Source organism: Tympanuchus pallidicinctus, unplaced genomic scaffold (assembly GCF_026119805.1).
Source record: "Tympanuchus pallidicinctus isolate F22 unplaced genomic scaffold, pur_lepc_1.0 scaffold15, whole genome shotgun sequence".
NCBI lineage: Eukaryota > Metazoa > Chordata > Aves > Galliformes > Phasianidae > Tympanuchus > Tympanuchus pallidicinctus.
Window position 1 is genome coordinate 30,516,451 of NW_026294669.1, and position 27,874 is coordinate 30,544,324.

The 27,874-nt window shown below is 35.0% G+C and overlaps 1 long non-coding RNA gene across 1 annotated transcript in view; it reads right to left on the reverse strand.

Moving 5' to 3' along the window:
* Nucleotides 1-8,960: 8,960 nt before the first annotated feature.
* Nucleotides 8,961-27,874, reverse strand: part of LOC128077226 (uncharacterized) — a 112,669-nt gene continuing 93,755 nt past the window's right edge. Inside the window, exons 4-5 of the long non-coding RNA XR_008204890.1 lie at nt 18,528-18,592; nt 8,961-9,103 (exon numbers count right to left, since the gene is read on the reverse strand). This is a non-coding gene — a long non-coding RNA (uncharacterized LOC128077226). The remainder of the gene's footprint in view (nt 9,104-18,527; nt 18,593-27,874) is intronic.

A 27,874-nucleotide genomic window follows, 5' to 3' on the forward strand; every position in this document is an offset into this window, starting at 1 on the left:
TTTTTTGGTTGTGCCTTATTTTTCGCTTACCTCTTTCATATGTGTCATCATGCATTTTATTTGCAGAAAGAAATACTACGTTTGCATTCAATAGAATATTTCCATAGTTGAACATTACATTTGTATAAAAGTAGTAATAACTTTCATGTATGTATTCAAATATGGAAATAGGCTTTCACTGACGCTTTTAACTATGAGTTACTGAAGTATTAACTCAAGGAGAAAGTCACTGCAATTTACTCTTTGTTTGTTTATTTGGTGTTTAAAATTCTCCTTGTAATGTATAGTAAAGGTGCTGCATTTGTAGAGTAAGCTTGCTCTTAAAATTCTTTACTAAATAACTTAATATTTAGTGGGGAAAAAAAATTCTGTTCCATCAGAACCAGAGTAGAGACTAACATGAATGCATATTTTCATTCCATTGGCTTTCAACTAAGCCCCAACTAAATAAGGTCCAAATCGCTTAGCTGTGCAGAAGCTGTTTTGTTCCATCAAGACCAGCAACAAGGCAAGTCATAGAAGGAATGAATGAATTTTTTTGGTTGACTTGTTGGATTTTCTGCGTTGTTTTTTTTTTCCTTCACATAGGGCTGATGGTGTCTGTACAGTGATATGAATAGTACGCATGTTTTCGAGCCATAGAATTGTGTTTCTTGATGTGTAATAGCTAAACTCAGCTGATGACCAAACCACTGAAACGTAGATAAAAGGAATGCTGAAGTACATGAACATTAATACTGCAACTTGAATTAAGTTACTACTCACCTTGTTACACCTCAGCATGGACACCAGCCTTAGCAGCATGGGAGCACAGCAGTTCTGGTACAGAAGCAAGTACAGTCGCAGTGGGCCATTGCAGCTCTCCACCTGCACTGCTGCAGGTCATGAGTTTTACATTACTGGGTTAAGTACATTTCTAACTACAGTGAACATTACATTTAGCCATCTATTTCCAAGTGAAATATACAGGAATCCTGTGAACTTGTCAGTGATCAGAAACTGTGAAGGTGGGTGTTCCTTATGCATTACCTTAAGTAAAACCCATTAAACTTAAGCTGTCTAACATTATCTGTTTTACTTGGTCCTAAAATGAAGCATAACTGCTTCAAGAATGTATTAACTTACTTTCTTATTCAAGTAAGATTCCACCCTTGGCTGTTTAAAACACAAGCACAAAGTTTTACATAACACACGAGCTGTCTCCATTGTGTTCCATTTTCAGCTAATCTTAGATTTTACATTTGCATGAACTGAAGGTATGGCTTATAGCTCAAGTGCCAGCACATCTCTCTTTCAGCAGACTTCTTTTTAAAGGTGTACAGAAAATTTGCATCTTGACATGATAAAAGTTTTAGATGGGCAAACAAATAGCTTGCTTCTTTGCTACTAGCTAGCTTATAGTTTTGGAAAGGAGCTCAGTATCACATTTAGCATAAATTCAGAGGTTTTGTTTACTAATTGACATATTTATAGTTTCCTTGTTATACTAGATGATTAAAATCTAGAATGGCACAAAAAAAAAAAAAAAAAATTGGAGGTGGGAACAGTAATTTACAGTTGATTAAAAGTTTTACTGTTGCAATGAGTTGCAATGTCCTCTTATCCATAACTTGTTTTCAAATGGAAAGTAATAACCTGACAGAAATGAGGTTATAAATGTTAATTTTAGTTCTTTTGAGCTATGATACAGTATTTTTAGCTTATTCTAGTTACAATTTAATAGTTCAATCCATTTAATAGAAGTCTAGCGTGCAGGAGTAGCTATACTATCTAGTATATACTCTAATTGCAATTAACTGCTAGTAAATGTACTGTTTTGGCAGTGTTTTTTCTTTTCTTTGTTGTAGGTTTTCTTTCTTAACTAAAGCTGCTAATATTCTTTTGTACCTATTTACTGCAACTAAGAGTGTGGCTTACTGTTCCTTACCAGTGCCTACTGCCACTGGCTGCTTTTCTGTGATACTCAAACTACAGAGTTCAAACCTTACATTTAGCAATTTCGTACATTTTGATATAAATATACAGAAAAAGATGGAAAAGCTAGTCATCCAAATCCAGAAGTGACAAGATATCCACAACACGTGCATAAAAACATGCTATTTTGTGCCTTAAAGAAAAACCTAAGATAGCTACCTTATTTCTGCAGATGAGTACACAGGGATTCCAAAACTACTTCTGTTACATTTTTCTTGAAAGAGAAAATGCCCTTACAGCACAGGTATCCATGCAATACTTAGAAGTGCCAGCAACTGTGTTGGGTGGGGCAAAAACAAATTTCATATCACTTCTAAGATATCATTACAACGTGATAGCAATTCCACCCTCTGCAAGATATGAAGGCTGCTTCACTTAAAAATGTTCTAAATGCTCTACTAATATACCTTGGACTGTTCTGGTCATAACAGATATTATCCAAGTAGAAGTTCTAAGCCAACATAGTTATCTGGTTCTAAAAAATACGCAAAAAAAAAAAATAAAATACAGAATTCTCTTAGTCCAACTGCTTTAAGTGCCACAGTGAATCATTCGCAGTGTTAACATGAGCATCTAACCACACACAGTGAAGATAAAGAAGCAAAATTGAAAGACCAATTAAAATACTTGTGAACATTAGTTATCTTTGTTGTAGGTAAATGTACGCTGTACTCTATTCATCAAGAGGTACGAGTAAGCTTTTCAGAAAGGACAAGCATTTGACTGCTGAAGGCCACTGTAAAGACTACACAGCACACTACTAGCTAATTGAGATATCACAGCAGAAGCAATGACTATAGAGAGGTATGCTCTCTTAATACAGCAAGATAATTTTGTGTGTGTTGCAACTTAGATCTCTCAAAAAGTAATGCTTCCTATTTATTTCCATGGAAAATATACCAGCTACAAGGAGCTCAGTAACACAATTTGATAAAGCAAATTCTCAGTTAAAAAACAGTTTTTCAACATAGCACCTCTGCCAGTGGAAATGCATAGCTACTGCTGAACAAGAGTCTGCATGCCACTGTCATACAAATTACATACAAGCTGCCTTTCTGCCTCTGATGTCATAGGTCAACATCAAAATATAGAAAGCATTATACAATCAAGGCTGGAAAGACCACTAAGATCATCAAGTCCAACTTGTCAATCCGTCACCACTGTACCACTAAACCATGTCACCCAGTGTGGCACCTACCTTGAACACGGACGGTAACTCCTCCACCTCCATGGGCAGCCTATTCCAGCACCTCACCTCTCTTCCTGAGAGGAAATTTTTCCCAGCATCCAAGCAGAATCTCCAGTCATGCAACTTACATAAAACCAGTACGGTTACTTTGTAGCAACCCTCATAATAGCATTAACACACGGCATTTATTTAACAAATGAGCAAATAAGTCTAGACATAAAAAACCTTAGGAGATTGTTATCTTTTCAAATCTCACAAAACTGCCTGAGCAAGTGCTATCTATATGTATGTTCTGGTCCTACACATAATACTCAACTAAAAAAAGCAGAATGTTTTGTTCTTCTGCCACTTCATACTTATATACTGCTACAATTCCCCTTCCGCAAAACAGGCTGTGCACTGTGATGAGCCTGTCTGGAAGTACAGAGCTGGCAGCCTCATGATGATAATTGGAATGATTCTCATCATTTCACAGCTGTATATTTTTTAATAACATAACTGACTAAATGAACAATTCAGATTCATATGCATTAAGTTCATACTGCATTTATGACAAATAACATGTACTATTGCTCTCCAAATTAAACTTCTTCTTTTTTAAACCCAAACTAAAGATTTGCACATTGAACTGTAAAGATATTTGTAAGTATAATTTCTAATGACTATTTCCATTTTTCCCCTCATTTTAGAAAGTCACAAATTTCTAAGGGGAAAAAAATAGTTTCTGATTAGTGCTATCTCACATAAACACATACATAATTTAGCAGAATACAGAAAAATCCAACCCTCTAATGCATGTTCTATGAAAAAGTATTTGAACATTGCTAATTACTCATTTGAGATCACAAAGCTTTTCTATAAGTTAAGTTTCACAATCAGTGACAAACAAGAAAACCACAGAGAGAACAGAGAGCTGAACAGTACTATGGTCCCTGATTGAACCAAGCTTTCAAGGCGCACATGCATGCAGGACAGCTGTGTTTTCCAGCTCTGCTGGAGCTAGAGTTGACTAATAATGCAAGCCACCTGCTCACTACTGCAAGGTTACATAGTTGTTCTTTCTCTCTGTCCTAAAAGAGCATGCTGTTTTATGTAGAAAAATGGTTTGCAGTTTGTGGAAGACTTACGGCCAGCAGTTGAGACAAGGTCTAGAAGTGAAACCTGATGTTCTACAGCAAATACATACATAAAGAGATACCAACTGCGCAAAATATTAAGGTAGAAAATGAGCTTGAATATGAATACATTCTTGCTTGGCTCCTTACCTTGATACTTGCAAATGAAACGTGACAAATATGTGACTGTAGCAGAGAAATTTCTTTTGAAGGTCCTGCATGCATTGGATATGGATTGCTGTCAAACTGGTGGTTCCTCTGACACAGTGCAGATAAGTTGATGGTTGTCAGGTCTGTTCCTTCCAAAGGATGCTCACAGCGCTGTGTTGTGGATTCCAATGCAAATGCAGAAGTTTTGTATGTAAATATATGAGAAAAAATCTTGAATTAATAGTGAACAACAACCTTTCCATCTTACAAAACATACAGTACACAATACGTACAGGAGTACCTGTCAAAAACTTTTTTGTTCTTAAACACACTGACATCATATGATGACAAAACCATTAGTAGGTATATTATACTTACAGTAAAGGAAAGGGTAGAACTATGTTGCTTTTGTTTTTATAGTTCCACTGTAGGAGGGTTTAAGACTGAAGTCCTTTTGACTTTCATGCAACATATTTGTATGCTTGGACTTGGTCTCAAAATACAGCTTGCTTTTTTTTTTTTAATATCAGTAAACATCTAAGCACACAAATGCTCAATCATGTTTTATTTGGTTGAATATGAATATGAGCCAAATACCTGCATTTAACAGAGAGCTCAAAGCACATTTGGCTGCATCCCATGTCCTATATATTCCATTCTATATGGCCATATATTCTGCAGAACACCACCTCAGTTATTTCTACTATTCACAAGGAACTTGCAACTTGCAATTCCTAATGGAAGCCAGGAGCTGTCAATTATGGGCTCCTGTCATGACATTTTGGGCAGACAATGCCAGCAAGGATTTCCTTGTTAAAGAGCCTCTTTCAGTATTCTGTGAGCAGACTGCCACCATGGATACTTTAGGATCTGAGACAACAACAAAATTCACAGAAAGCCATCACAGATGGCTTGAAAATATCGTAGCAAGTTATTAATATTCTGGGGATTGTTCAAAATATAGCAATACTGCAACTTCTCTTACTCACAAACCTCTTAAAAATAATCTCAGTTTAGCATAATTGTAATATGCATTTTCCAGATGCTGCAATAGACTGCAATAATTAAAGTTAGAATATCAATTCCTTCTATAGCTTTTTTTTTAAAGCCAAATTTCTGTGGTACAAATAATTCAAATTCAGATAATTTCAAGGTTTGGATGCTGACTCAGTCAGTCCTTTCCAGTTCAAGTCTGTGTTTGCCTCAAGGAATAGAAAATATTTCATTTTCTTGTTTGACAGTAGCTTTTTTTTTTTTTTTCCCCCCTTTCTAACTGATCACTTTTTCTTTCCTCCTTATTTTTCCCTACAGGGACTTGTTTGTAAGACATGAGTGCTCTTTGCCTGTTCTAACTGTAATTAAAAAGATGATTAGAAAGATTCATAATTAAAATATACAAAAACCTTAATGAAGAAATACAAGTCAGGATGCCTCCACACAAATTAAAAAAATATTGAAAGCAACAATGGAAACGTGTTTGTATCAGAATTTTAGAAACATGTTTTCATTACAGATAGTAAACACTGCATGATATTTCCTTGTATCATAGAAAAAATAGTTTTGAAAAGTTGTTTTAAACTTACTGGGAAATAAGAATTCTTTGTCACAAAACAAGCAAACATTTTTTGGAAGTACTAAGAAAATATTTTATGACCTCCATCTTACTCTGTTTCCCACCATCTTTCTCTAAGCTCAGTATTTCACTGGTATGTATTGACATGATGTCTTATTCTCCCTCTCATTATTTACCAAACACCAAAACCAAGTGGGTACCACCAGCTGTCTCCAACATCTTGGGAATTGGAGCTACTATTGCTCCCACCCAGACTCTTTTTCCCAACCAGCTGTGCAGAGACCAAAGGAAGAGAGCAATAAGCATGTCATGAGTACTCAAAGACTTTCTGTTTAGGTTGAGGTACACTTGGCATAAGAATGAAGCTATCTAAGCCTCAGAGAGCCTCTAAATCATACCCATTTGCTCAGTGAGGTTGTTTTGGCACTGGAGAGTAACTGGCATTATGCCTTTCTGCAAGGAAGAATTCACTGAGCTGTTGTTTTTCTGTCTGGTGTCTCATCTTTGCACTTAGGAATCTCTGTACGTCTCCTCAATCATTCCCAGAAACAACCAAAGGAAGACAGAATCTCCATCAGCTTCTACATGCAGAGGCAGCTGAAAGTTTATAGCCAGACAAATCTAAGAATTCAATATATTTCTAATCCAGCAGAAGCATGAAATAAATAAAGCATAAAATTACTAACCATTCTGGATGATATGAACACTCTGAAGGCCAGAGGAAATACTTCAAGTACACAAAGACAATATCAGCATGTCAAGCCTTTGGAGCAATGTTACATTCCGTACTTGAATGGCATGAAAAAAAAAAATAATAATAATAAATTAAAAACCAAACACACGTATGGCATATAAATGATTTAAAAACTACAATACCAGCTCTTCTATCAAAGAAAAGTAATTAAAAACAAAACAAAACAAAAAACCTGCAGGCACAATCCATTCCCTTGCCAAGTCTACATATGCTATTGAGAGGAAAATTTAAAAGGGAGGTTGAAGTTTCTTCCATTAATAGAGTGGATATTGCATGTATGGTTAAGAAAAAGGATAGGGTGATTTTACACACACTTTCTCCTTTCCTTTCCTAGAATTTCACCTGTCCTTTATTCTCTTCACAACAGAATATCTTCTGGCCTTCACTACTGCAGCTCTACATGATGAAATCCTTAGATATCTAATTCAGTTTCCTACAATGTGTGCAAAGACAAATTATTCCTTTTTCTGCTACAGCAATGTTTACTGGCAAAGTTATTTACTGTAGGGCTTCTAGACTGGACAAGAAGGTTCCCATGGACTTATGTTTAAGTAGGATGTTTAGACTAACTTAACCATCTAAAAGTAAGCACAACCATTTCATAGGATGAAAATATTGGTTTTTAAATAGTCTGCAGCTGAAAGCAATAATACATGAATGCAGTAAAAATGACTAGTTTAGCAAGGTTTCATTTTCAACTGTAAGTACATTCCACAGAAACAGCATGGTTTGGGATTAAATGAAAGTGGGTGTGCATCAAGAAATTAAAAAATAAAAACAAAATCAAATTTATCCTGCTTGATTTCACCTAACCCTTGTCTTAGTATGTCAGCACATTTGCAGATAAAGAGGCTTGAATACCATTTTGGTTCTTAACAACCACTATGAGACCACAGAATCAACAAATGTGCAGGACTGATTTTGTCCAGCTAACTGCAATCCCTCATTGTAACTTTACAATTTCTGCACTGTCTTTGTTTGTAGTACTACACGTTTCTTTCAGAGCATCTACTAGAAGTAGCACTGAATATTTACAGTTTTCATTTACGTGGAGGATAAGCATCAGATTTTAAAGCATGTACATAGTGATGACAGACAATGTATTTAGAGGGATTCACCCAGGGAAGAACAGTTTTCTTGAAGTTGCAAATAATAGATAATTACCAGAGACACGAGTTAGCACAGAGGGAGATAATATGCTCTAAAGAACATTATAATGTATCTAGAAAAATCAAATTAACACCACTTTCAGAAAACTCAAGCAAACACACAAGTTTTTACATTTTTCAAGTGTTTGTTATTATGTTTCCAGGCCCACACAGAACTGCGACTGCACTTAAAATTCTTAAAATCTTAAAATTACAGTATGTCCATTTAGTTTCAGGGTGCAAATAAAGAAGAACACAGCAATATCTGGCAACAGTGCCTACCCCTGTTGCTAAAATTGGAGATTTTTTCACTGCTTCCTCATTGCAATCACTTTTAAAATAGTGAATCCCCTTTTCCAGACACAAGAGTGCCTTTAAACCTCCCAGAAAGTGTCCTGCAAGCTGGTAATTAAAAGTGTTATTTCACACTTCATTACATAAGTGATATTTAAATTTAAAGATGATCCAGGCAGATATTACTGTATCATCATCTCAATATTTTAGCTGTAAACAACGTAGCTCATGTAATATACTAAACACACATGAAATACCATTCAGTACCTTATTTTGAGTGCTGAAGATGCCAGGCTTGTTCTGATTTGCAGCATCACCTAAGTAACAGTTTCAAAATTGAGAACGTGAGACCTCCAGTAACAAATGGAAGTTGTGTGCAGTATGCTGTCATTTCAGTGATGAACGAAAGCATAGTTCAGCAAAAAAAGATCTTGCTTCTCACCATTTGCTCTGAACTTGTCATTTTCTCTTTGCAAGCTTTCTTCATCATCTGTAACTACTTAGCATGGCCATGTGACTGGGAATTATAATATTATGCTCCCTCCAACTATGTGTCATTAAAATTACTCAACTTTGCTTTTCGATTCAAAGTCAGTTCATCTGCAGAGTATTTCAGCTGTCTCTGAAGTGCAGCCCCAAGAATATATGAGCCTTAAACATACTGAAGGCTACAACAAAGCTGCACCTGTTCTTCCAGAGTGCCAGAAAGCCACAGCAGCACCTGAACAATTGAGGTACTTCAGTCAAGATCCATTTTTACCTGTCAGTTCAGTCCGGGGCTTCTTAATGGTAAATAGATTCAGGTTTCCTTTCACACTGTCTTGTGCTGGGTTATTCTCGTATTCCGTCCTGTAAGCCACGCAGAGACATTTGCGAGGAAAGAGCTCTCTGAGATTTCAGTCTGTCCTGCGAATTTGAACAAAACCAAACATGCTCTGATCAGTTTCCTTGCCTCATTGGAGTCAATCTTGGCTCTTTTTATGAGCCAACCTGTGCTTTTCTATATGAAAAAAAAAAAAAAAAAAAAAAAAGTGCAGAGCTTTGAATACAAAAAGCTACTGCAGTTAATCAGAGGACTTAGCCCAGACTAACTGTTCCAAAATGCCCCTTCTGGAGTCTTACTTTAGAATAAAAGAGGATTTTGTTTGTTTTACTCATGCTGGAATAGAACCTTGTAACCTTTTTTTTTTTTTACTGAAGAATTCACTATGGCAATGCCAAGTACAGTTGTTCTATCAGTAGCTAATAGAGAAGCAAAACATAATGCTCTCCAAGACTCCAGGACATATTTTGGATCTATAAATCAGTGTTCACTCATTCACTATATTAGATTCTTGAGGAATCTAATCTTTAATATTTTTGTGCTATAAAACTGTTGCTCATGTACGATTGCCACAAGATTCTGTATCTGATACTGCCCACCACTAAGCAAAGTCATGATAGTAAAACATAGTGTACTGGCCAACCCTTTTTTTCTTTTTCTTTCTTTCCTTTTTTTTTTTTTCCCTTCACAAAACAAAAACAAACAAAACAAAAAAAAAACCAGCAAAAAGATCTAGGTTTGGTTTAAGGCAATGAAAAAATTGCTACAGAAAGCTTAAAATTTAAGACTTCAAGAACAGAATCACTAGAATTTTGTGAGGGTGTATTTTGGAAATGCAGAAAAGCACAGCAACTGCAATCAATATTTGCAGGATCACTAACATGGACTATATTCTCAGGCCAGTTCTTTTCTAACTTTGGCTTTATTCCCATGTTACAGTTCTGAACTCAATATACTTCAAAATATCTGACATCAGAATCTTGACCCGAGAGGCGACCTACTTGGAGACAGAAGAAGAAACATTTTTCTCAATTCAGTTCCTATTCATACGTGATTTTTTTTTTTTTTTTTAATAATAGCAACTGAATGGGTTAATCAACAAGCTTTCAATCAGCAAAAAGCTCTAAGCAATTGTCTCTGTTAAAATTCTAAAGCTGGGTTATCTGAGCAAGCCTCTGGCATATTACAATTTGTCCTATTCCAGTCTATATCCAAGGGAAATTGATTTATCAGATAAGGAGAAGTCTGAAACAAATGTATCAGGGGAAATCAGTGCTCTTCGTAGAAAAGTAGCAGTGAAATTTCAGCCACTTGTCAATCTCCATCACAGTGGTTTGTCAGTACCTGAAATATGAGGTTCTAAATAGAATGGCAATAAAATGTATATTACAGACTACTCTCAATCTCTACAAGTACAGAAGAAATTCAGTATCTAACTCCCCTCTGAAAAATACATCATGTATTTATTTATCTTATTTTCTGGATAACTGTTTCCAAATATGCAAAAGTTGAGGAAAAACTGAAGGAAAGAAATGTTTACTTTTAGAACAAGAAGTTAATTACTAAAGGATTATTTTACTGGGATATAAAGTGTCATTTCTAGCAGACTATCATAAAAAAAAAATTCCTCATCAACGGAACAACATTCCCTTCTCCCTGCTATTTTGCCATTATAGCCAAGCAATTTTGAGTTTATTTTTCCCCAATATTTTCCTTTTTTTCACTCATTTCAAATTCATTAGTAAAAGATATATTCATTAAACATGCTTTAATTGCTGATTCTGATCTCTGATTTTAAATTTCTGATTGCAGCATTGCTCTGTATTATAAACAACACAAGACCCATCTACCACTGAAATCTGTTCTACATGCAGATTGGTACTTTCTTACCAGCTGTAGTTCTAGAGTGATCTTTCTCAGATGCTCTGGACAGATTTGTTTTCCTTCAAACTCTCTTCAAATACATTATTTAATCTTCACGAAGACCATATAACAGCTGTGTTGAATGAACTAATAAACCCTAAGGAATTATGCTTTAGTAGTTTATATTACTGCCCTTAGCTCCAGCCCCAGCTGCCCTGACAAAATTGACTGTCCTCCCAGACCACTGGCATGTTAGAGGGAAAACCACATTATCAGTGTTTCCATACCAAACTATTTCATTTATGTACTAGATACAACAACGCGGATGTAGATTGCCAGTTAACCCATTCTATCATGTCCCATTTCAGCTTAAAAACAATTAATGTGTACTTCAGTGTTTCTCATGTACTTCCAAATTCCGTAGTACGCAGACTTGCAGTTAAGCAGGCTATTAAAATTCATCTCATTTCTGGTAACAAGGAAGATATGCGCCACCTAGATGTCTTTAAACAAATACATCCCCAGTATATATAGTACACATAAATAGATACTGTTTAAGATATGAAATTATGTGTTCATTATGCTGTTACAGAGAAAACAGAAAACTGTGTTTACAGCTTAAATTTGGATTTTCTCATCTTGAGCAGTAGTATGAGATTTTATCAAGAAGTCTTGAACATAACACTCATACTTAATGCAGAATCAGAGAACGGCATGTTTGTGTTTCCTGTTGTTATCCAAATCAGACAAATGCTTTGGACTCTGGACAGAGTTTTCAACTCCTTTAACCGTTTCAGGTTTACATTCAGTCGAATAATTATGCATTTATCTCTTAACTCTTGAAAAAGACTTTGCCAGGGTAATTTTCACAATAGAAAAATTTCCTTTTGGACAGTTTCAACCAATGTATCCCTTCCACGAATCTGGACTTTTTCCCCTGGCCCAACCCAATTAGCTTAGAAATCTTTTCTTAATCTCATCACAATTGCACTAAGATTTATTAGTGTCTGCACTGCACAAGATGCCGAGTTCTGCTTACAGAAGAACTCTGCCAGTATTCTTGTTGTCCCAGTAACATAACTGCTCTGACTAGTCACTAAGACTTCTGTCCAAATCTCAGTCCATTGCAAAACAGCAGTGTGAGACTGCTGAGTAATGCAGTTAGACTAAGAAAAAATATCTCCAAAAAGGCCACCATACAAAGCAATCCATACACACCATTAGGTACGTCAGGCAAGGAATATTACTTTGAACCTACTTAGTATGTTTTTACACATTCACTTCTTCCTCAGAAGTGAACTGTTAGATCTCGTAACATAACTTACATTATCACTTAATGATACCTGACATTTCTCTTTCTTTCCAAAGATGTTCTGAGCTTCTGTGGAGGTCTCTGGTTTCTGCTTTTAACTAAATCCTTGTGATGTTACATTTGCCTCAATTGCCTACTTTGTGCAACACACCTGAAATACTGAAGAGAACATGAATTGCAGCCTTCTGTAACAGGAAATCTAGATGGCCACAATTTTTTATTCTGCTATTTTTGTTTAAGTTAGAACAGAAAAGGAGCAACTATTGAAAAATGCTCATTAAAAAATTATATTTGAAAAGATAGATAAATAAGTATTTATTTAAATACTTTGAACCTGTTCACACAAGGCTCTTTAATGCTTTTGTCCTCTCCCACAACAAAGTAGCTATTTTATTTTATTTTTTAATTCTACCAAATTATCATAAGTATTCAACTAAAGGCACAAGAGTGCTAAGCTCTGCTGACAGCTTTCCTCATGTTACATACAGAATGGGAATAATGGTAAAAAACACGAGGATACATTCACACTGAGATGCTTAAAAACAATGTTGGAGAGGCTACATACATTTGTAGTCACAAATAACAGATGGTCCCTACACTTAAAATTATTAAAAATATGAGTTATTTTCATTTTCATCAGTATGGTATGAACTTCTCATAGTATATAGGTTGTGTGTTAAGGCCATGCATGGTATTAGCTCAAGCAGGCTGAAGATGATCGCCGAATTGAAATAAAAGTAAAGATTAATTTGACACAGTGTTTTTCTTCAATCAATATCATGGACAACTGTTTGTGAATTTGTGTGTGAAGCCAATCAAGTTAAAACATACATATATGCACACACACAAATCAAATTTAACCATGGGCATCAAAAAGCTTTCTCAGAGCTAGATTTTCTCTGAACAAAGAGACATATGATGCTTGTTTTGTATTTTTTGTGAATTTACTACTATATGGCTGTTTTCTTCTAACTGACAGCAGCACTGAGAACTCTGAACAGTGACTGAACTGTTCTGACTGTTCTCCAATTTTTTTACTATTTCAGTTCCTTAAAATGTATAAGCAGCAATCCGTAGCACTGCAATTTCTGTGATCCAAATTCACTATCTGACAAAAAGCAACAGAAGATCAGGGGCAATACACTGTTATCCCCAGTCTAGAGATTTTCTAATTATTCAGCTTAAGAGGACCAGGAGGAAAGGAATTTCCTCCAAACAGATGACTGAGCTACTGAGCCTGGAAATAGTATCACTGTCTATCACGTGTCATATGTTTTAGATGTACCTGGAATTTTTTGTTTCATTTTTAATTTTTCATTTTCCCATGCCAGATGATCTCTCTGAGGGTGAATCATGCTATTTATGAGATCCTGAAGACGAGAAGTTGAATATATATATATATATATATATATATACATATATATTATTATTATTATTATCTACATTAAGTTCACATGCCTTTTGTTGGAAGAGCTGGAAAAAAGACTGATAATTGAATCACGGCACTTCCATACTGAAGTCACTTCCTGATAAGCAGCCAAACTTGTTTTGTAAAATAAATAAATGAGAGAGCTTGAATAACTCAGTTTTCTTGGCTGGTCACAATCAGTGCTGTATTATTCTGACTAATACCAGAACAACACTGCTGAAAACTCTAATACTTTACTCCAAAATAATATACAGAATTCAACTAAGAATCCAACAATCCAACTGTCAAAGATTCTCACAGCTTCAATCTGAGCTTTTTTTTTTTTTTCTCTCTCCCAGATTTTCTGCACTAAAGCGAAGCCCTGCGCAGGTTTGACAGAGAAATAGATTCTATTGTCACCAAATGTAGGTTAAATACATGCATCTCTATACCAAATACACTACAGACTTCTGACAGTGGCACCAGTGACAGGAAGTATCGCTACCCTGAAAAGACAACTGGTTCAGGAAAAAGCAATCCACACCAACACCACCACTGAGAAGCACACAGCTTCAATTTGCATCTCACAAGCAAATAAGCATGACCATCCTGCTGACTTTAAAAAGCAGGCCAGCTGGAATGAGCAGATTATAAGGCCAAACATAGGTGAATGCATGTGCAGAACCTTTGAACATACATGTAGTCAAAGAGAACATAAAAACTCCAAGCATCTCCAAAAAGCTATTTGGAAGTTCTATTAAAGCTGTTCCTGATGTTTTACTGGAAGTAGTTCCCATCCTCAATAAAATACTTTCATGTTCTGCCATCACGTCAGTGAACCTTTGTAGTCATAATTTGGCTTCTACAAAAAACCAAGCCAGATGAAGTAGCTTTCTTCTTTTCACTTTTATAGTAACTGTTTTTCAATGTTATGACTTTAATTCAGAACAGTTGGGTGCATTTTTTTTTAATGTCAATTGAATTTAGAGTAATTGTAAGCTTGAAAACCTTCTTAAAAGTTCTGCTGACTAGAAAACATTCAATTTTAGTATTTTCTTCATCTTTAGAAGATTGATAATTGATCTCATACTTAAAAACTATTAATCCTTTATGGAAACACTCTTAAACATAGCTAAATACTTCTGTATCAAAAGATGATAGACTCTCAAGTGGAAGTAATAAGATTTGCAGATGTTCTTCACTGAATCTAACACGTTCTTGGTTCTCTTCATTCTGTGTGAAGCAGGAGTTCCTACTTAAAAAAGGCTTTTCTGTACCTACCCCAGTCACTGAAGCACAAAGTCAAAGCAAGGCAACACAGCTTAAATTACTTTAAAATATTCTTCTATCAAACAAGCTAGCTGATTTTATAATGAAGTGCCGAAAGAGAGCATTCAGGCAAGTAGAATGCACCACAAAGAGGCAGCAACAGTAGTTTCCAAACCAATATGTACTTGTAATAACGCATCAAATTACCACTCAGCATATTTCATCGATCCATTTAAAAATGTTACAAGTGGCCTTTGTGTAAAAGGACTACATCACTGAGAACATAAGCCTTATAGGAGCCTATCTACAGCATCAAGCACAGTGATCATTGATCAGCCAAGACACTTGACCAAATGGCTTAACATTCAATCTTATAAAACGTTATTCCCTGGTAAGAGCAACAACTGTTTCCCTGAAATAAAAAGACCCTACACTAACATCACAGGTTTTAGTCAGGAATCTATTTTTAAAACTAAAATATTTGTGTTCTTTGGTATAGTGAAACTGATATCAAACAGTGCATTAAATCAGGCGTTTACACTGACTAGGCAACAGAAACTGAATTGCTAAAGAGGCAGCAGCATCCAAGTTCAAATGTAAAAAGTCTTACTCTAGAATAGCCCTTAGTTTTGATGACTACTTTAAAACAGCAAAAGGCTGCATTTCCAGCTTCACTGTACACTGTATTTGTGCCTGACAAGTTCTGTACTGAAAGTAGGAGATATGATACAGAAGCAGCTCCACCATTACCACTCCTTTTAGTTTGATCCCAGCTGACTTTTACTATATGCGTCTCCAAGGTTATATCAGTAGCTTGTGAACAATCTGTAACAGCTGGAAGAATAGCATTAGTGGAGTATAATAATATTTCAGAAAACATAAGGTATTGATTAAAAAAATACGTTTTGCAGATGAATTTCTGTAGAAAATATTTCCTACCTCACCTGACTCCAATAGGAAACAATTTCACTTTTTATTAAAGTGTGCACCATTGCCAATTGTGAAACAGGGTGTAAAAAGTGTACCAGTGAACACCGACAACCTGCAGTGATGTCATCTAAGCAGTATAGGGAGTTCTAGAGAATCGATAATGAAAATGTGCTGCCACTAAGTTTATTCTTTCAAGTAGAAGAGCACTTAACATCATGCACAGCAAAGAGATCGTTCTTTAGACCATACTAAAACACTTTCACAAATGCTATTGATATTAATTATTTCACATTTTAAACGATTTTTTTAGTTCATTTTAAAGTATAGGGAGTAAATTTCTGTTTACAGATGTAAGTTATCATCAACAGACTAGAGTAACACCCACCTTCTGGTTACTGGGGCTAAGTGAAGGCCACAAACAACAACTGTACAAATACCTAAGGGCAATTTTCAAAATGATACCTACTTGTTGCTATCTGAATTGCTCTGAGGCTATTTCTAGTGACTTATTATACAAATGCCTGAATTATTGCCACATGATACTGCCTCGTAAGTAGTAAACACTGAGCATTTTTCTTATTTGTTCCTCCATCCTCCTTTAACCTCTTGCTTCCTAGGGCAAAAGTACACAAACAAAGGAACGTTCCGTATGTTTGCAACATAACTGTTACCACTTCGGCTCTCAGCAAATTCAGTTTGCAAGTATTTGGCTACAGTAAGAGATGATGTGATTTTTACTGGTTGATTTTTGTTGTTTTTTTTCCACCCAGAATGAACTCTCACACAAAATTGAAACCAAATCCAACTTATTTGTCATAATCAGTGCTAAAATGAGTAAATCACTATTAAGTATAATTATTTATTTCTAACCTATCTTACTCCAAACTACCTAGAGGATAAGGACCACACGCTGTAGGAATCTGAAAAAAGACACAAAGATTTGAACTGGAATGTTTACAGTTTTACCACAAGAAAAAAAATAAGTATTTTAGCCAGCTAAAATTGTTGAAAAACTGTAATTCTTCAAAGACAGAAGAGAGAAGGATATTGGCTGACTGACAGGCTTCATAAATCATCTGTCAATATTCCACACAAATTGAACCTTAGCAGCTAGGGTAGCCAAAGCATTATCTGTAGGAATACGTACCCAGTGCCACACAAAGCCTTTGAAACTAGAAGAGCAGGATAAAAGCACTGTATGGTGGCGATTTAGCTAGAGATGTTACAATGGTAAGCATTCAACCAGTAAATTTCAAGATGGAGCATGATAATATCATGATATTTAAGAATGATGGCTTTCTTTCAGATTTATTAGAAACATCTTAATGCTGAAGCTATCATAGTGCTCATAAACATCAGGAAATGAATCACACCAAAAAAGCATCTAAGGTTTAACTTGTCACTGCAAAAACAGCTTGGTTTTAAAATGTTCAGGAAAGTGTCTTTAAAGCTTTGAAGCTAATTTACTGATCAACTAATCAACAGAAACATTATCAAGGTCTAGAACGCATGCTTTTACATCAATCCTACTATATTAGCATGTTGGTTCTAAAAAATTAATTTTTAAAAAAGAAAGGATCTGATTCTAGATAAGAATGGATGTTCGCTGATCAAGAATGACAGAGAAGTATACATATGATTCTGAGCATCAGTTTCAAAATTCTTTCCTTTGTTGTAATATCATTGCATATTGACAGGCTCCTAGAAACTTTCTGGGAAACAAACCAAGCTATCCAAATTAAAAAAAAAAAAAAAAAAAAAAAAAAAAGACTGCTACCTGCCATACAAAACCATAACTCAGCCCATTGCTAGAAAAAAAGTAGCTGAGTTTGCTCAGCTTTTGGACTTTTAGCAACTGATTTTGAAAGGCAAAGTACTGTGAATGAACTCTTCCCTACGCATATGTCTAATTGGAAAAAAAAATTGAATCTGTCTATCCTGCCTATATCATTAATTAATCTATGCATCCATTTTGCAATGAAACCATTGTTTCACTGCTGTTCATTCACTGTTACGTACTGTCAGTTTAAATTATTATTCTATGACTGAACTAGAATTAAAGCTATGGTCAAAAGTCTACTTAATAAAAGAAAGAAGCAAAGCAGCTAGGTTGGAGTCATAGGGTGATTGAATAAAAAGAAAGAAAAAATGAAAAGGATACAGAGAGCACAAGAGAAGACAAAAAGTAATATTTGTTAAGGTAGACAAATTTTTACCATTTCCCAGTCACGATCATAGATGAAACGTTTTCAGTGAATAATCTTAAATAAAGAAAATAACTATTGTTGGAAAACAGAGAAAATGTTCTTAAGAAAGATCTGATGGAATAGAGGATAAACTAAAAATACACAGGAATTGCAGTGAAATTCAGCAGTGGGGAACTTTTTTCTAATATGGTCTGATTTCTTAATAGTCTGAACGCATCAAGGACTCAGATTCTCTTCTCTTCTGTAACCTGGCTTAAAAGAGCTTTGTTCCATGTCTGGTTTTTTTTCACTGGTTCCACAGCCAGCTGTCCATCTAAGCACTAAGAGTAACGTTCATCTCTCCTGCCTCAAGGCCAACCAACACCAGACGGGGTGGCCAGAAACACGCTTTAATTAAGTAGACTGTTTCATTTCAGTAACATCACAAAACACACAAACATCTCTTCCCTCTTCATTAGGTCACAGAGTAAGTAAAATCTTTGAAGTGATATTTAAAACAAATTAAAAGTTGCACTCACTCGCTTGTTCATATACAATATTCAGCCAGCAGTGTTCTGTACCAAACAGTCGATAAAGCAGACTCCTAAGAGAAAACAGAATATTCAAAAAGGGATTTAGTATAGATAGCAACGACAGAAGCTCGATTACCTAATCCAGCATATTGAAAAAACAGTTTACTAATCACAGTCATAGTATACATTGACATATTCGGTGCTATTTGATTTAGGATTTGTGAAAGACACAAGGAACTATGCAATTTTGATGGTAGTTCTGATGCAACATCAAGCACCGAATTATTTGCACTAGGCAAACACGGTCATACAGTACTAAGCTAGAAATTAAGCTTGATGAAATTCAGATATCATGCACTGCATAAACTACAACATCTTTTTTCCATCTTACTGCAAAAACAGACAGCAAAATTTTTCTTCCTTTCCAGATGCCTCCTCGTTTTAAACTTTCTCAAAACGGTCATGATGTTGCTGATTTTGATACAATAAGATAGAAATACATGATCAGATATTATTTGTTCACACCACTTATTATAAGGACTCTTTCTATAATAAATGACAAATTCACTACTTTGTCTGTAAGACTGATGTGCAAAATGCCACACACACATACACACACAAAGTCTATTTTGCTCATTTTCCATACTGGTAGAAATTCTAATATTATGTTCACAAAGCTTTGGAGCAAACATCACTCCTTATGGGAGCAAAAGGGCTTTGCAGTTTTTATTGAGTCCTGAAAATTTCTGCTTCTAGAAGTGCCCACTTAATAATAAGAAAGAAAAAAAAAAAAGACCCAACAGAAGTTGCTTTGCAATGCAGGATCACACAGATGTAACTGTTAAAAAAGAAATCAGAGTAAAATGAAAGCAAACTCTAGAACCAACCTAGGGAAAAGTAGTCATATGAATGAGAAGTAGTTGCACTTTCCACAAAGATAACTTTTATATGGCAGATATCCAGAAAACATGTATAGAAAGTTCTTGAACTCATTTGCAGCAGAATTGAATTGACTTTTCTCTTTTAATACAATATCCTTGGAAGGACATATTAGCATCGTGCATCAGATAGTCTGCTCAGTGTTTTTCCTAGCTAATGACTACAATCCCACATCTTATTGTCACAACACTCCAGAACTTTGCTATGCAATGCAAGCACAAAATAAAAGGAGACTCTTCCCCAAAAGATTTAGTTACCAAGTATAAAATCTCCTTTAAAGAGAAGTGAACATTGTATCTTCCTAACAAGATCCTCTCAGAATTAAAGCAATGATTCACCACCGGAGATTAGCATTTATTACCATTAAAATTATCCCTGTAAAATTCATATGCCTGTCCTGATTCTAACAATTTATAGCTCTGTTAATTCATGTGAAATAACCATATAAACTGCTTCTAAATTAAGAACTCCTTCAACTATATTATTGCTATCTGCATGTGAATTCAATTTAAGTTAATGAGAATGGCATTCATTAAAGAGAGCTTAAGGACGTGCCTAGGAACATGTAGCGTGCAAACTCCAAGTTTTGCCCTAGTTCTTCAACTCAGTAAATAGGCTCCCACTTAAAACCACATTTCTACACACTTTGCAGCCCAACTTCCTACACGTTTTCTATGGAATAAGGTAACAAATTTCTGGGAAATTCAAATGGTTAATTTTTGTCAATTTGTTTTAAATTCAGGTCAATTTTCATTGAGGTAAGCCCTTTTCAAGCTCAGTTAAGAAGGACTACATGCCAAACAAGTTTTCCCAAGTTTAGTATCTCTCAGGTTAGGATCTGCCAAACTTGGCTTACAGTAGAGCTGGAATTACAGTTCCATAGGGTTTGGATTGTAATTAAACATTGGATATTTAGTTTAATAAATGTAACACACGAGAACATTTATTAGAACACGTACTGCTGTATCATCATAGCTGGTTTTAAAACGTGAGCTCTACGCTGCACAACAGCAGACATCGTTAACTACAAAACTAGAAAAAACATTTGTGCATTTTTCATCTGCGTTCTAAACCATAATAGAGGTAACCAATGTATTATCATTCCTTTAACAGATCACGAGTAAATGTTAACAAGGGCTGCACAGAAAAGGTTGCCCTGAAAAGACATCAATGCTTAATCCCTCAAAAATAAATAGTATCTGACATGATACAGTCACTTTAACTAGGAAGAAGTATTCTGGCAGTGGCATGAATAATGTATCATTAATGAGTTACAACATTTGTTCAAAGCAGACCGCTATTATGGTAAAAAACACAATTCATTAAGCAAGATAAACTTATGTACACATATTTCATAAAATCCAGGCAGTTAAATAAGTTATCACCCATGGAAGAGAGAATGGAAATCCTTTTTCGCACAGTACCTGGCATAGAAAGAACATCAGAGAGAAGCAAAGAAAGGAAATAATTCAACATTAGAGCAAAATGACTCCTCTTATCAACTAAATCTATTGCTGCCAATAGCAATTTGGCAGTTAGTAGCTTTAAAGAGGAGAGAAATGAATCTACGTAGACCAATCATATTCTGATTCTGCAGAACAACAGATTTACTTCAAATCTCTGCTTTTAAATTTTTAGAAGTTTAAATAAAACTCCATTTTTCTTTTCTTTTTCCAAGTTGTACACCTGCTGCCCTTCGTTTCTTTGTTTAATTAATCATTTGTTTTTTCCTATTCTGCAGTGAATTTTTCTTTTCCTAACAATAGTTCTCATTCAGGAACTCCCTTTTATCCCACTCTGTTTACACGTACTATAAACAGAGTCAGATTAACTTGGGAACACATTCTCAGAATTGTCTGTATTATCTTGACTTCTTCAGAGCATGTCTCCTCCTCATTTGACCCCAAGACAAAATCTTCCACCGTGCAATGAGAATCCTGAAAAGGACTGTGAACCCCACAGACTTGCTAAGGATACATGGGAATCCTGCTGGTCTTTAGCCTACTTCTACTATGGATCCTGCCATTAGCCTCAAGAAACATTAGAATGAATGCATGACAAGTACCAGAACATTCTGGGGCCAATACTTCCAATGAGAAATATAATTAAAATTGATGGATGTTCCAATTAACACCTATGATGCCTTGCTCAAGGAAGAGATTAGCAAAGGTAGAAACATGAGCTTTTCTTACAATGGACATATTACATTAAAAGCTAAGCGTTGTCAGTTGATATACTTCCTTTACTCTATGTAGTATAGGCTACATCAAGTTACAACAAATTTCTTTCAGTGCTGACAAAATACTATTACACTGCAGTGATCTGGTTTTAAAATTCTCCTTTTCTGTGCCTGCAGATCTACTAAAGTAATCACTGCTCATCTTTCCACTGTTCTTTTGATTTAATACTCGCATAGAAAAACTCTTAGAAAAAAATAGCACAATGGTTTTTGTTTTCCTTTTTTCCCCCCTAAGCTGTGATGGTTTAAATTTAACAGTGGAAATTCTATAAATTTCTCAAATGATTTTTACTACTTCTTCCCTGATTCCTGATGACTCATTTAGTCAGAAAATGGGGCTAATACTGCAACACAGGATCCAATCTCAGGTCATTACAGTGACTCTGATTGCCTGAGGCACTAAGTTTAAGTCACACAGATTGGACCATAAAGGTGAGTTGATTAATGCTGTCTGTGATGCTGTTCATCGCAGTTAAATAAGTTCAATCAATTGCAAGTGTAATGTTGCTAAGTACATGAAACTCCTTCTTCATCTGTAAAATCAGGTCATGGACTACTTCTTGAACTTTTAGCAAAAGAGCACAAGATCGTGACTCATCAAGATTGTTTTTGCCCAGCAAGTGCAAGAATACAAGTTTTTTGCCTCCAACTTTTGCTGTATTTGTTAAAAAGTCTAGGAATAGCACATTTTGTTCAGCACTCTGTATTTTCTGCTATACCAGTATAAACACTAAAAATCAGAGCAATTGCTGCTTTTGCAAAGAAGAAGCAAAGAAGAAGTTGCAATTCTGCATGACAGTTAACTCAGGGAAGTCCTTGACTGACAGCATAAAAACTTCATGCTAGTTGTCATCTTTCTCCACAAAACTACATAGAAAGCTGCTAGAGACAACCACTAGTAAAAGAAATCAAGTGTTCTATACTACTAAATTCTGCAGTGCTGGGAAACTCTGGTTCCCACACACAAACCTCTGACTGTAGAAGAACCCATCATTCTCACTGGAAAAAGCACTGCCCTGTGCTACAGCATCGTCATGCTGGGTAGCAACTGATGCTAGACCAGCACGTAAAATGGCAAGACTCAGCCCAGTGCAGGAAGAAGAGAACTCTGCTACTGCTACTAAAAATTAATTTGAAATATATACACAATAAACCTGCTTTGTCCATTTCTTTTTTTCCTACCATAGTTTTAGCCTATCATATAGCACCTCTTCCCACTATCAGGAAGAGGAAACATTTATTTTGGGATGTGAGGGGATAAGGAGGAAGGAGTATTAGATTACACCTACAGCAGTGAAGCATTTGAGACCAGTCTGTTTTCTGTAGAACGTAGGTACTTGGCTTATGTATTTCAGATTCCAAATGCAGTGTTACTTGTAGCCGTGGCTGCTCTGCTCAAGTGAATGAGGAAATGGAGACACAGAAAGGTAAAAATGTTTCCTTAAATACATATTAAATTCAGTCCCTACTGTTAGAGTGAAGATTAATGTTTCTGTCCAGCTTCTGGGCTATCCTTTCACTTATCCCACAGTTAGGTAAAGAGTAAAATGTAAAGAGAAAAAATATGCCAAATTTACAAAACCTATGTAGTACTATAAAACAAATAAAAGGGAAATAAATCACAAAATTTGGTCTACTCTGTTTAGATTATTTCAGACAATATGTAAAGAACAGTTTAGTGTGCACCATCACCTCAGACAATCAGTATTACTGCTGTTTTCCTACTGCTCCAATTTTCTAAAGGGTACATTATTAAGTTCAAGAGAATGCTTAGCCCCTCAAAAAAAAAAAACAAAAATAAAAAAAAAAAAAATTGCAATAATTGAGTAACTTACAAGGAAAACTAGAGAGTTTGACAGAATAGATTCCAAGTAATTCCATATAGATTTGTGAAGTTTCATGAGCAAAGTATTTGTTGATTTTTATTTTATTTTATTTTTTTAAGCATTAACTCTATGTTCTATTTTTTGGGTAATCTCAGAAATTTTTCTTCAAAAATAATTTATACTAAAATTACTACTGGTATACAAAACTATGTTCCATATCAAGTATGAATTAAAGAAACTGTGAAAAGCCGTTTAAGGAGCAAGATACATTTGAGGAAGCAAGGAAGGGAAAGACAGAAAACACGGAGAAGACTGCAGAAGAGCCCTAGCTGAGAAATGATTTTAAATGTAAGTTTGGAATAGATTAATTCAGTTGGTGAATTTAAAAACCTGCACACTTCCTGAATCAAATGCAAATTGAACTTAATACAAATTAAGCCCCAGATGTAATAACAAACTCCAAAAAAAGAAAGAGGAATACAATATCCCACAACATGACTACAAAAAATCCCACTGGTGTACGTTCCAATAAACACATGGAATTGTTAATTCCTCTCATGGAGCACTGCACACGTTATTGAAACTGCAGGAAAAGATCTGGTACAAGAAGAAAATAAATCAGAGGCTTAGCAAAACCTTTGCACAAAAGAAAGAATGAACCTAGATGCTGTTAAGGAACTTGGAGAGTGTAATGCATTGAATGAGGCAATGCCACAAAGAAACAAATGTGGAAAGAGATAAGAAAAGTGATGAGAATGCAGTAGGAAAAGCGTCAAAGAATGACATAACTGATGAAGTAAAACAAGAAAACAAAATGAGACATATGTCACTTGTGAGATCATCACTGAATGCTACAGACCCTTAAGAATGAATTAGAAAACATCCAAAAGCCGAAAAGCAAAGAATATTTCCATGTCTTTACAGCTGAGTATTAAATATATACATTTTATATATTTGACAAAATATTTAAAAAAACAATTTTCTTGAGTTACACTATAATTGTAAGATTTTAACATGTCTCCGTGTTTTTAACAAACTAATTATTTACTTAAAATCAGATATAAGAACAATAACAAAAAAATCACGTAAAGACAATCACAAAAGAAATCACAATCACTAAAGAAAATCACATAAAGCAAACACAAGATGTGAACTTCAAGCTGTGTGCTGTCTTGCTTGTTTTGGTGGTTGTAAAGATTCTGAAAAATTATTTCTCCTATACAATGACGCTCACATATTCTCTAAGTGTTCTGATCATCCCTTGACTTGTAAACGTTGTTAAATAAAAATTGAAAAAAACTCAACTATAATAAAAAAAATTGGCTCTGAATTGATGTACACTGGGTCAAAAATCCTGTTTGTCGCACTACTCTAGATTACCTTGGATATACATTATAAACACTGGTCATCTATGAATGAAACCAGGGAAAATTAACATCATAGGCACAGCTATGCATGCGTAATTTCACTAGTTTGCACAGGTTGGAATGGAGAAAGCGTAACAGGTAAATTTGACGTACTAAGATGTCAAGTTAAAAAAAATTCTTTTGAAAGCATAACTGTTCTTACTCTGTAGTTTTCAAGAGATGTGGGAAGAGGTCCTACTGTTAGATAACCAGAGGATATCAACTTACAAGGCTCCACTGATGAAAACCACCAGAAGATCTATCATATGGACAATAAAGTGATGACCTAAAAATAAATGTCACTAAAAATGCCTTTACTAAAAAGGCATATATGTTGAGCCTATTAATGATTGAAAGAGAAATCATTCATCATCATTTATGCTAGAGAAGAAATTAAGTGATTTTCAAATGAACTCTCTGCATTTTCTAGTCAAGATTATTGAGCTGATAAAAAAAAGGTGGCATTTCAAACAGTTGGTCAGCTTTCCTTATTAAGAATGTATTAGTATCAGATCATTTAAGATTTTTATTTTGTCTCTGAGTCTGCACTTCTAAACATGGCTGGAGATAAGAGGTTACCTTCTAATAATACTATATTAGACACTTTGGTGACTTTAGAACAAGACAAGGATATCAGCGTTAAGTTTCAGGCCGTATGTTATTAGTTGTTGGGTTTTTTTTTCCCCAATAGAAATTGGAATTTGAAACTGAGTTTTAAAATGCAGTTGAATGTTTTGAATGGAATGTGCAGTTTCTATCCACATTTTAAAAACAAGAAAAAGCCTTGTACTACTGTAGTTACTATTTGTGTCCTACAGGGAAAAATTAGAGCAATAACACACGTTCCTTTTTTATCCTTAAGTTTACATCTAGAAAGAAGAAAAAAAAGCAAAACCCAAAAACAGAGTAAAACCCCTGTGTTACTGTATTCGTTGTTCCATTGAATCTCTCCTAGATCTAATAAATGGGGAGTGTTCTTGCTCTCTTTGAAATTGCATCATTCACTCCAGCAACAGCAGAATTTGTGCTACAGAATTAAGCAGCATCTAAACAAAAAGCTACAAGAGCATTGTATATAGTTTATTCAGTGAAATCCACCCTTCATTTATAAATGCAAGATATGTTGTTACATTATGAACTACATGAGTTATTAGCATGATCACTGAAAAGCTTCCAATCATAAGATCTTTACCATTACATTGTTTCTTATCAGTAGTTTTTTTCCTTTCTCACGGACACACTATTTAAACAACTAGTCATTGAATAACAGCATTCTGGAGTTTAGTTACAATTCAAATTCCTTTTCTTTCTAAATAGAGGACAATTTTGCTGAGACACAGCATTCTGGGGGGAAAACAAAACAACGCAAAACACCTCAATTATTTTATTAGAGGAAAGGCAAGGTTCCAGTAGCTAAATAAGTTATCTATCGTTGGTACAAACTGATGTTCAGAGGTTGTCAGAAAAAAAAAAAAAGCTACAATTCTGGCCAAAACTAATGTGTGGGAACTCATTTCATAAATATAAGGAAATGAACTATTTCGCTGTACACTTCCTACAGTTCACCCTTTCTTTCTCTGTCCCATTTGTTTCTCCACCTTCTGCACTGCCACTTAAAGTAACTTTTCTGTCCCTGTACACACATTCAATTGAAAGTTCAATGATGGAAAAAACATCCCAAGCACCATATGCTGATGGAGAAAAATTATTGCACATCCAGGTGTTCACAAGTTGTGATAACTCTACTGCTGAACAGTATAATCAACATCGGTGTACAGGAAGAAAGCTTGCAAAATCTTCACCAAATTCTAGTTTTATTTAATAAAACGACAAGTAGAAGCGCTAACTATTTGAAATGCTGCTGCTGTCTAAATAATACTTGAGAATTTCTTACATGCAAGAAGAGTTTGCAGATATTAACGGGAAGTTTAAAACATGGAAATATTAAAATGGCTGGTTAACTACATAGGAACTCCCCCCTTTATTATCTATCTCATGGGATAATTATCAGTCCCCTCTTTAATAACCTTTCTCATCCTTGATTGAAGTGATCTGGGGCTCCCAAAACTGAATCTGGAATGTGAGCTTAAAGTATATTCCAAACATAGCTCTGCATCACTACACCTACTGAACATTCACCAAAAATACGCTTACAACATACCATCAAACATGTCTGTTTTTCTCCAGTTATAATCCTTTCAAGACAAGCTGAAAAACAGGTTGTGTAACTATGAATGTTCTTCAAAGCTATTAAAAACTGTCTTTAAATGGGACATAAAAGTCAATCTAACTATGCATTTTTTAAAATCATTTTCTGAAACTGCATTCGGATAATATGGAAACTACCTTGAAAAATACACTAACATGAATAAAAATTTTTATTAATTCAAACCAGAAATTTCAGTTATGGAGATCACAGATAATTGTTTTTCTGAGACTTATGATTAGCAGTATTTTGAAAAAATTAAGAAGTACCTGTTGTACATTTTGTAACCTTCGAACCATCAATAATTAGAACTACTTTTTATATCATCTTCTGGAGGGGAAGAAGAAAAAAAAAAGGGGGAAACATTTTAAAAGAGAGACCCTGAGATACCTAACAGGAAGGATAAGAAGCTTCCTGAGTTCTTGAGTTAAATAAAAATTTTGAGAAGCCCTGTTGCCCTTCTGTGATAGAGCGCTTTTACCTCTGTCAGTGAGCCATATCTATATCTAGCTATCACCACATATTACCAGGCTTTCATCCTGGCTATATTACACTGTTTCAAGCACTCTGTGTAAGACTGACCATATAGGCAGAAAAGCTCCTTAAGATTTTAATTGTATGAAACCATTAAAAACATATATGTCTTAAATACATTTTAATAACCTTTCTCAAATGAGAGATTCTTCATTGCCCTTTTCCTTTCCAGTGCTAAAAAACATTTTCCAACTTAGCCCTGA